We start from the raw sequence: 6,954 nt of genomic DNA, 5'->3' as shown, positions 1-6,954 counted from the left end.
TCAGAGTAAACTTCAGGGATAAAAAAGGGACAAAACGGTAAATTCAGATTATAAAAATATATCGGCCAAATGGGATTTGTCATTTGCCACATACATAAAATGTAGTCATACAATATAGTAGGTGATGGCAAACATTTAGTGCACACATCAAACCTGTTAGAGATTTTAAGTTAGTCATTCATTAGCTCACAAAGTTATGTTAAAGTTAATGTCTTAATGTGACTAATTCTTGGTAAGAAAACATTGCCATCACTCAACAGTTATAAGATTTAGTGTATCTTATAATTGATGGTGTATGACTTCTTACAGGAATACAAAAGAGTTTTATCTTCATGATTCACAAAGCTTATCTCTATAATAATAATCCCGTTCAGTGATGACTGTTGTAATCTAATGAATTCAAAGTAATGGAGTATAAATGTTGTGGTTAACCATTTAGGTTTTACTGTGATCACATCAGAGCAGTTCTGAAAAGTTCCCTTCCTGCATCACTTCTGGTCACCAACCAAGGGAGGGTGTGGTGGTTTGGCTCAAAGACCAAACCATGAAAGACAACCCTGCTGCCAAGCCAGTTCCACAAGAGATCAGACGGTCTAAGCAACATGAACAAACCTCGTCTCACCAGCTGACTCACACAATGGGTCCATACTATTTGAATAAATCTATCCGTGTGGTGAATTGTTGTTCATAAGGGGAATAGTTGTTCATAACATAAAGATTTATAGTTGCAGCTGTGTTCTCCACCAATAGAATTTATGAACTTTCCACTGCTTTTTTTCTTTCAGTCAAGCAACAAAACAGCTGTAAGGTTTTAAAGTGTAAGACTAAGGCCTATTCATCCAATGAGACATGAAAGGACACACAATGACTATCCACTGCTTGACAAATAGTCCTCTCCAAGTAGAACTCGTCACAGTGATAATGTTTAGTTGTCACATCCGGTCACACAAAGCTAACACTAACTTTACTCAAGTACTGTACTGAAGTAGGCCCACAGTTTTAATGTACTATTTTTTTTTGTATTTCCATTTTCTGCTACTTTATACATCTACATCACAATAATTTAAAGGCAAATCTAGTACTTTTATTCTACTACATTTAATTGATAACATTGTTATTAAGCCTAATTGTTGCTATTAGCTCTGAATTAAACGAATACATTGTGATATCCCTCTAGGACAACAGTAATTTGTAAACTTCTCAAGTTACAAGCTGCTGTATGGTGCAAACATTAGACAGTGGTTTATGTTAAAATAAGTACTTAGTTCACTGTGCATTAAAAAGCCATAAACACACAGTAACAGTGTCAACTGGTCTTGCCTTGAAACCGGCGTTTCTCTCTCATCAGTGTCTGTGTAAAACAATCCAATACATTATTAAAGTCCATGGCCCGTGCCATATGGCTACATGCTAATGGATAATTATGCTATCTGGGCTAACAGGGAGGTTTCCCTCTTGGGATATTGAACATGTTCCACCCAGCTCATGTGGTTTAAGGAACAAAAACAACATCTCATGTTCATGAGTGGTTCCTGCTACCTGATCTGTACCTGCGCGAGTATCTCACAATGTGGGTCCCAACATGTGTGGGCACATTGCTGTGTTGGATGGCTTCATATAACATGAAAACATGAACATACAGGTATTTCTCAATATTATGAATGCACCCATAATTACTTTGTCAGGGAATCAGGCATGATCTCTGCTTGGAAAGCCTCATAAGTTGCATAAGAAAAGCCTGAGGCTGTTACAAAGCAATCTGTTTTTTGTTTCTGGATTAAGGGGCTTGTATGTGTACATGCATGTGCCTCTTGAGTGTCTGTGTGCATGAGTATGTGTGTGTTGGAGAGGGAAAGGAAGGGTTATTGTCTCCTGTTTTGCAGGATTGCACTTAAAGTCCAAGTTAAGCTATTAGAGAATGACAAAGAAATTAGTGTACGATGCACTAACTTTCCCCTAACAATGAAGGGGTGACAATTACTGAAGATAGACTATATGTCAACAGCCTTTTGTTAAACAGGTATTCTATGCAAAGTCACAAAGCACATGAGCATTGCAAACAAATGCTGTTGAGTGACCAAATACTGACGCAGGACATTTATTCACTGAATGCATTCATCAGAGCTCATAATCATTGAATGGTGAATACATACAATATTTGTTGTGTTTAATCTCCGATCCATCATGTTATGCTGTTGTCACTGTGTATATAGTTAATACTACGTCACTGTAAATCCTTCACATTAATTATGCCAGGGGTGTAGAGCAATGCTCAGTCTTGTTATAAGAGGTCAATATTTGTTTTTATGAAGAAGAAGGGTTGAACTGGTTCCGCTGGATAACAAAGAATAAAGTTTCCAAGTCACTGAATGAATCTTGGTCTTTGTCAGATGGGCCTTTTCATCCTCTGTGCCCTCTTGCACATTGGACTGTTGCCTTATGGGATTTATTTTCTGTGAATCTATTATATAAATGATGCATTCTCTGGAGAAAAAAAAACCCAACCACTTTGCTGATTTTGGTGCTCTGTCAATATCACAATAATTGCTGAACATGATGTACTTGGCTAGAGGCATATAGAATACTTTCAGCTCACTGAGAATACAAGCATTTCTTGTGACCTGTCAGATTAATGTGGCTTGTGCACTCAGTTCATTGGCTTTCGCACATTGCCCCACCTAGTATGATATTTTTTAGCTGCATGCAATACCTTAATTGTGTTCCAAGGGTGAACACTTTTTCAGACTTCATACTTATTGTCCTGAATAGCTTGCAGGCTTAACACTGACTCTCCTCCCCTCACACTAAACCTAATCTGCTTGTTTTCTATTAATTTGGCGACGGGGCACGTGGGAAGTACAGCTGTTTTTTTTGTTACCTGACACCTCAGGTATTCCTTTTAGAAATCCTCTGAAGTAAGAGCGAAACACATTTCATTGTTCCTAGAACCCGATATGACTTGTTTTAAAGGCAGGGGGTGCAATCACATCATTCCAACTCTTTACAAGGTTCAAATGGAGGCACAGTACGAGGCTAAAAATAAACTCTGATTTTGATTTGTGGTCTTCAGATCAGTTCAGAGCATCTCAATATTAAGAAACTTATGTCCAAAGGCAATGGACATTTGTAGAAATGTTGAAGGCTTACTGGTACTTCCCAAGTTAGTAAGCAGACCTTAAACTTTGATATCTATATACTAATAATTAATGTTCCATTATTTTGTAAAATTTTACAGACATGAATAGGACCACCAAGTCCTGTAGTGATTAAGTACTTGATAACATATGTAAGCTTGTTTGCACAACAAGCCCTTTGGTACCTCATTAAGACAAATGTTGGAACAGCTTATATACAATTTCATCATTTCATTACATTTTTAAAGAGAATATGGACACATAGACACATTGTGAAATAGTTACTGCAGATATAGAACTTACAAATAGCATCTTCACATTGACCAGTGAGCCTTTACATACCACTAACAACTTATGTGTTGATACAGTATATTACTATATGGACTAAATGACTAAGTGCAGTGTGAAAGGGGGTAGCTCATAATGTAGTGCCCCTCAGCTCTGAAGAGCCCTTTTTGCTTTTTAGTGAAATATAGTATGCTGGTTTTGTGGCACCAAAAACTCCAGCCACAGTGGTCAGCTGCTTTCAGCAATTACTGATTGTGCTACCTGCTCAGCACCAAAACAAACAAAGTTAGCAACTAACTAACAAACATAGTGGAGCTAGATACAGATATTTGGCAGTCCAAACAGAGAGAGGAGAGAGGCAGCAAAGGGCCACAGGTCAGAGTCGCTGCAGCAAGGACTCAGCCTTAGTACATGGGGCAGCAGCCCTACCAGATAACATACCAGAGCACTCTGGACTGACTTTTTTAAGGTGGACAGAAACACAACTCCAAATGAATGCTAATGTTATGCGGCTCATGTTCACCAAAACAATGGTTTGTTTACAGTTTGTTCTGCTGCCCCCAAGTGGTCAGAAAGTCATTAAATGTAACTTTAAGCATAATGAAATGTGACAACATGAAATTAATAATTAAATAAACAAATAACTGGATTAAATTGAATATACAAAAACATACCATATGCAAGCCTCAAAAGGTTTCCATTTCCTAAAACACTATGAACAACACTTCAACAAAGGTACTTTCAGGGGCAATGCAACCAAAGTTTCAAGGGGAGTTACATGTTGGCAAAAGAGTCACTTTGTCAGAGAAAACCACATAGCTCGAGCCTTTCTCAGCCTCTTAAACACAGAGACTTCCTCCTGTTTCAGGCAAAAAAAAACACACCACCAGTGTGCGGGTTGGCATAACATTTCCATGGCTACTTCCTGCTATGTGAGAGAACAGGCGTGCTATTTTAGGCCTGTCTTGAATGCTCAAAATATCCTTAATGGCACAGCAGCTAACCTTGATTAAAACTTGGTTTTGGAATATATAAAGTTGTGGTGTGGGTTGTTGTGGGTCATGCTGGGTGTAATAGAAACCTGGAAATGCAACCCAAAGCCCCAGGCTCCTTGACACGCCTTCTATTGAATGAAAAAGAGTTTGGACTCTAAATACGAACATCTGATGTCATCATGCATATAAAAACACAGTCTGTCCTTTTGTTCTCCCAAAACTTACCTGTGTACAGCACAAAACTTAGCTGTATAATTTGCTGTACTTCTGCATTACAACAGTCAAAAAAACCCAACTTGGGTCAGCTTTCCAAACTTCCAGACATAGAAACAGCCTTCTGTTTCATGCTGTGAAACTCAAGTAAAGATATGTCTATATGCACCCATAACTGGTAAAACAAGAAAAAGAAGAATGGATTAGAAGTAAAATTGAGTCAAAGACACTAAACTGAGAGGGCACAGGAAAATCATTGAGTGAGTGTGTAAAATGTATGTAAATGTAGAATGTAAAAGACTTACATCCACAGTGAGTGAAATTCCTTGTATGTGTAAACGTGGACCAATGCTGGAAGTATTTTAATAATTTGTGTAAGTAAAAGTAATAATACCGTACTGTAAAAATATTCCACTACAAGTAAAAATCCTGCATTCAAAACCTTACTTAAGTAAAACTATTGTATTATCTGCAAAATTAGCTTAAAGTATCAAAAGTAAGCTCATTCAGAAGAAAACATGGTCCCTGTTAATTATCATATGTGAAGTTTTTTGATTAATCTTAATGCTAAAATATATTTTTAAAGGTGTAGTTGCAGATTGCAACTCCCATTCTGGGCTACTGTAGAAACGTGGCGGTTCAACATGGGGCCCTCCAAAAGAGATTAAAGATTAATCTTTGGTAAGGTTGTGCTTTGTGAAACCACAGACAAAATCTTTTTGACAAATGTAAAACTACAAATACACTGATAAGGAAAGTTTCAGTTCCATGGTTAAATCTGAGACCAGATTGAAAAACATCATGTACTCCTGAAACATAATTTTCCATGTTAAGATTTTGCTAATAAAGCTTTGTAACAATTTGGTCTGCAACAATAATGAATGGGTGTCACTGTGTTGTACTCCTGTGATTAAGATACGAGGATGGTTACTGGGCCCCTTAATCAGTGTGTTAGAGAGACAAAATGTAAAATCACATCATGTCAAGTACTTTACTGTTACATTATCATCTGCAGGTTCAACCTTAGCAACATCCTGATACATTGAACATGAGAGGTAAAGGTTTATAAAGAAAATGACCTGAAGGATGGCTCATTCATGTAGATTTCTTAAGAAAGATAATATCTGTGGTTTGTGCACTTCCCTTGAACAGTTTGCCAATAGACTGCACATACAGTTCTACCGCATTTCTAAGACAACACTCTTTGCCAAATAGATTTATTCTTGTTAACTTTAAGAAGAAAGGAGAGATGAAGCTGCAACTTTTGATTGTCAGTGTTTTGAAGTATTTGGTTGTAACAAATCAAGAAGAAGGAGGAACACAGGTAAACTGAATTCCTGAATTTTTATTTTTCAAGTTGCAGTTAGGGTTAGGGTAAATTTATTAAAACTTTCATTTGTCATTTCTTTCATTTCAAATTTGTGGTAAATGGAAGCAAATGATAAAAGATCTATGCATGTGAGGCTGCATTGAGTAATTTCATGCACTAATCAATTGTATGTTGAGGACTTCACTACACAGAAATCATGTTTTTGTGATGTCAATAAGCTGCAGTCCATGGAGTGGGGTGTCCATAGTTTAACACTGTGGGAAGTATGCATAGTCATATTATTATCATATAGAATTAGACAAGAAAATACCACTTTCATGTATAATGTTTTTACAGCTACAGCCAGTAGCCGGCTCACTAATTTGCATATCATGTTTGTTTTAGTTAGTGAAACATATTTCCCGAAGACATGTCAAACTATTCCTTTAAAGCTTTTGAGGTTGAGTGCTCTCTGTATATGGAGTGTTCACTTGTGTTTCATTCTGATGCTGTATTGAGGAGATACAGGAGGGACCATGTCTTACATTCTTGCTTACAATACTGCTACTAGTAATCTGGGTTACTGAGGCAAAACTGCAGTATTTCTTCTACTTATACAAACTGTGATATTCTTTTTTTATTTAGTTGCCGACAACAGAGGGATTTGACCTCGAAAATTCTACATTTCCTGAGTATGAAGATGGATCATCTCCTTGCAGTGTAACTGTGCCTGGATTAGGATCTGGCTACCTTGTTTCTACGTATGTAATGTACTCCTGATGGATTGGCTCGGTTGTGGGTGTCATTTGTTCTATTTGATTTAATGACCTCAATCCTATATGTCTGTACAGTAAATATGTAGCATAATGATACGAAAAGTACAATACTTATTTGACTAAAAGTTTTACTTAAATCATGTTGATTACCCACTCTGACAACTAATCGACACTCAAGAATGTGCTAACTTGGCCAAACATAACAGTTGTCAATGGAGGAAAATGCACGCCATCAAAGT

Source organism: Morone saxatilis, unplaced genomic scaffold (genome assembly GCF_004916995.1).
Source record: "Morone saxatilis isolate NCDOM2014 unplaced genomic scaffold, NCSU_SB_2.0 Contig5, whole genome shotgun sequence".
Lineage (NCBI taxonomy): Eukaryota > Metazoa > Chordata > Actinopteri > Moronidae > Morone > Morone saxatilis.
Note: the sequence above shows the minus strand (reverse complement) of the source record.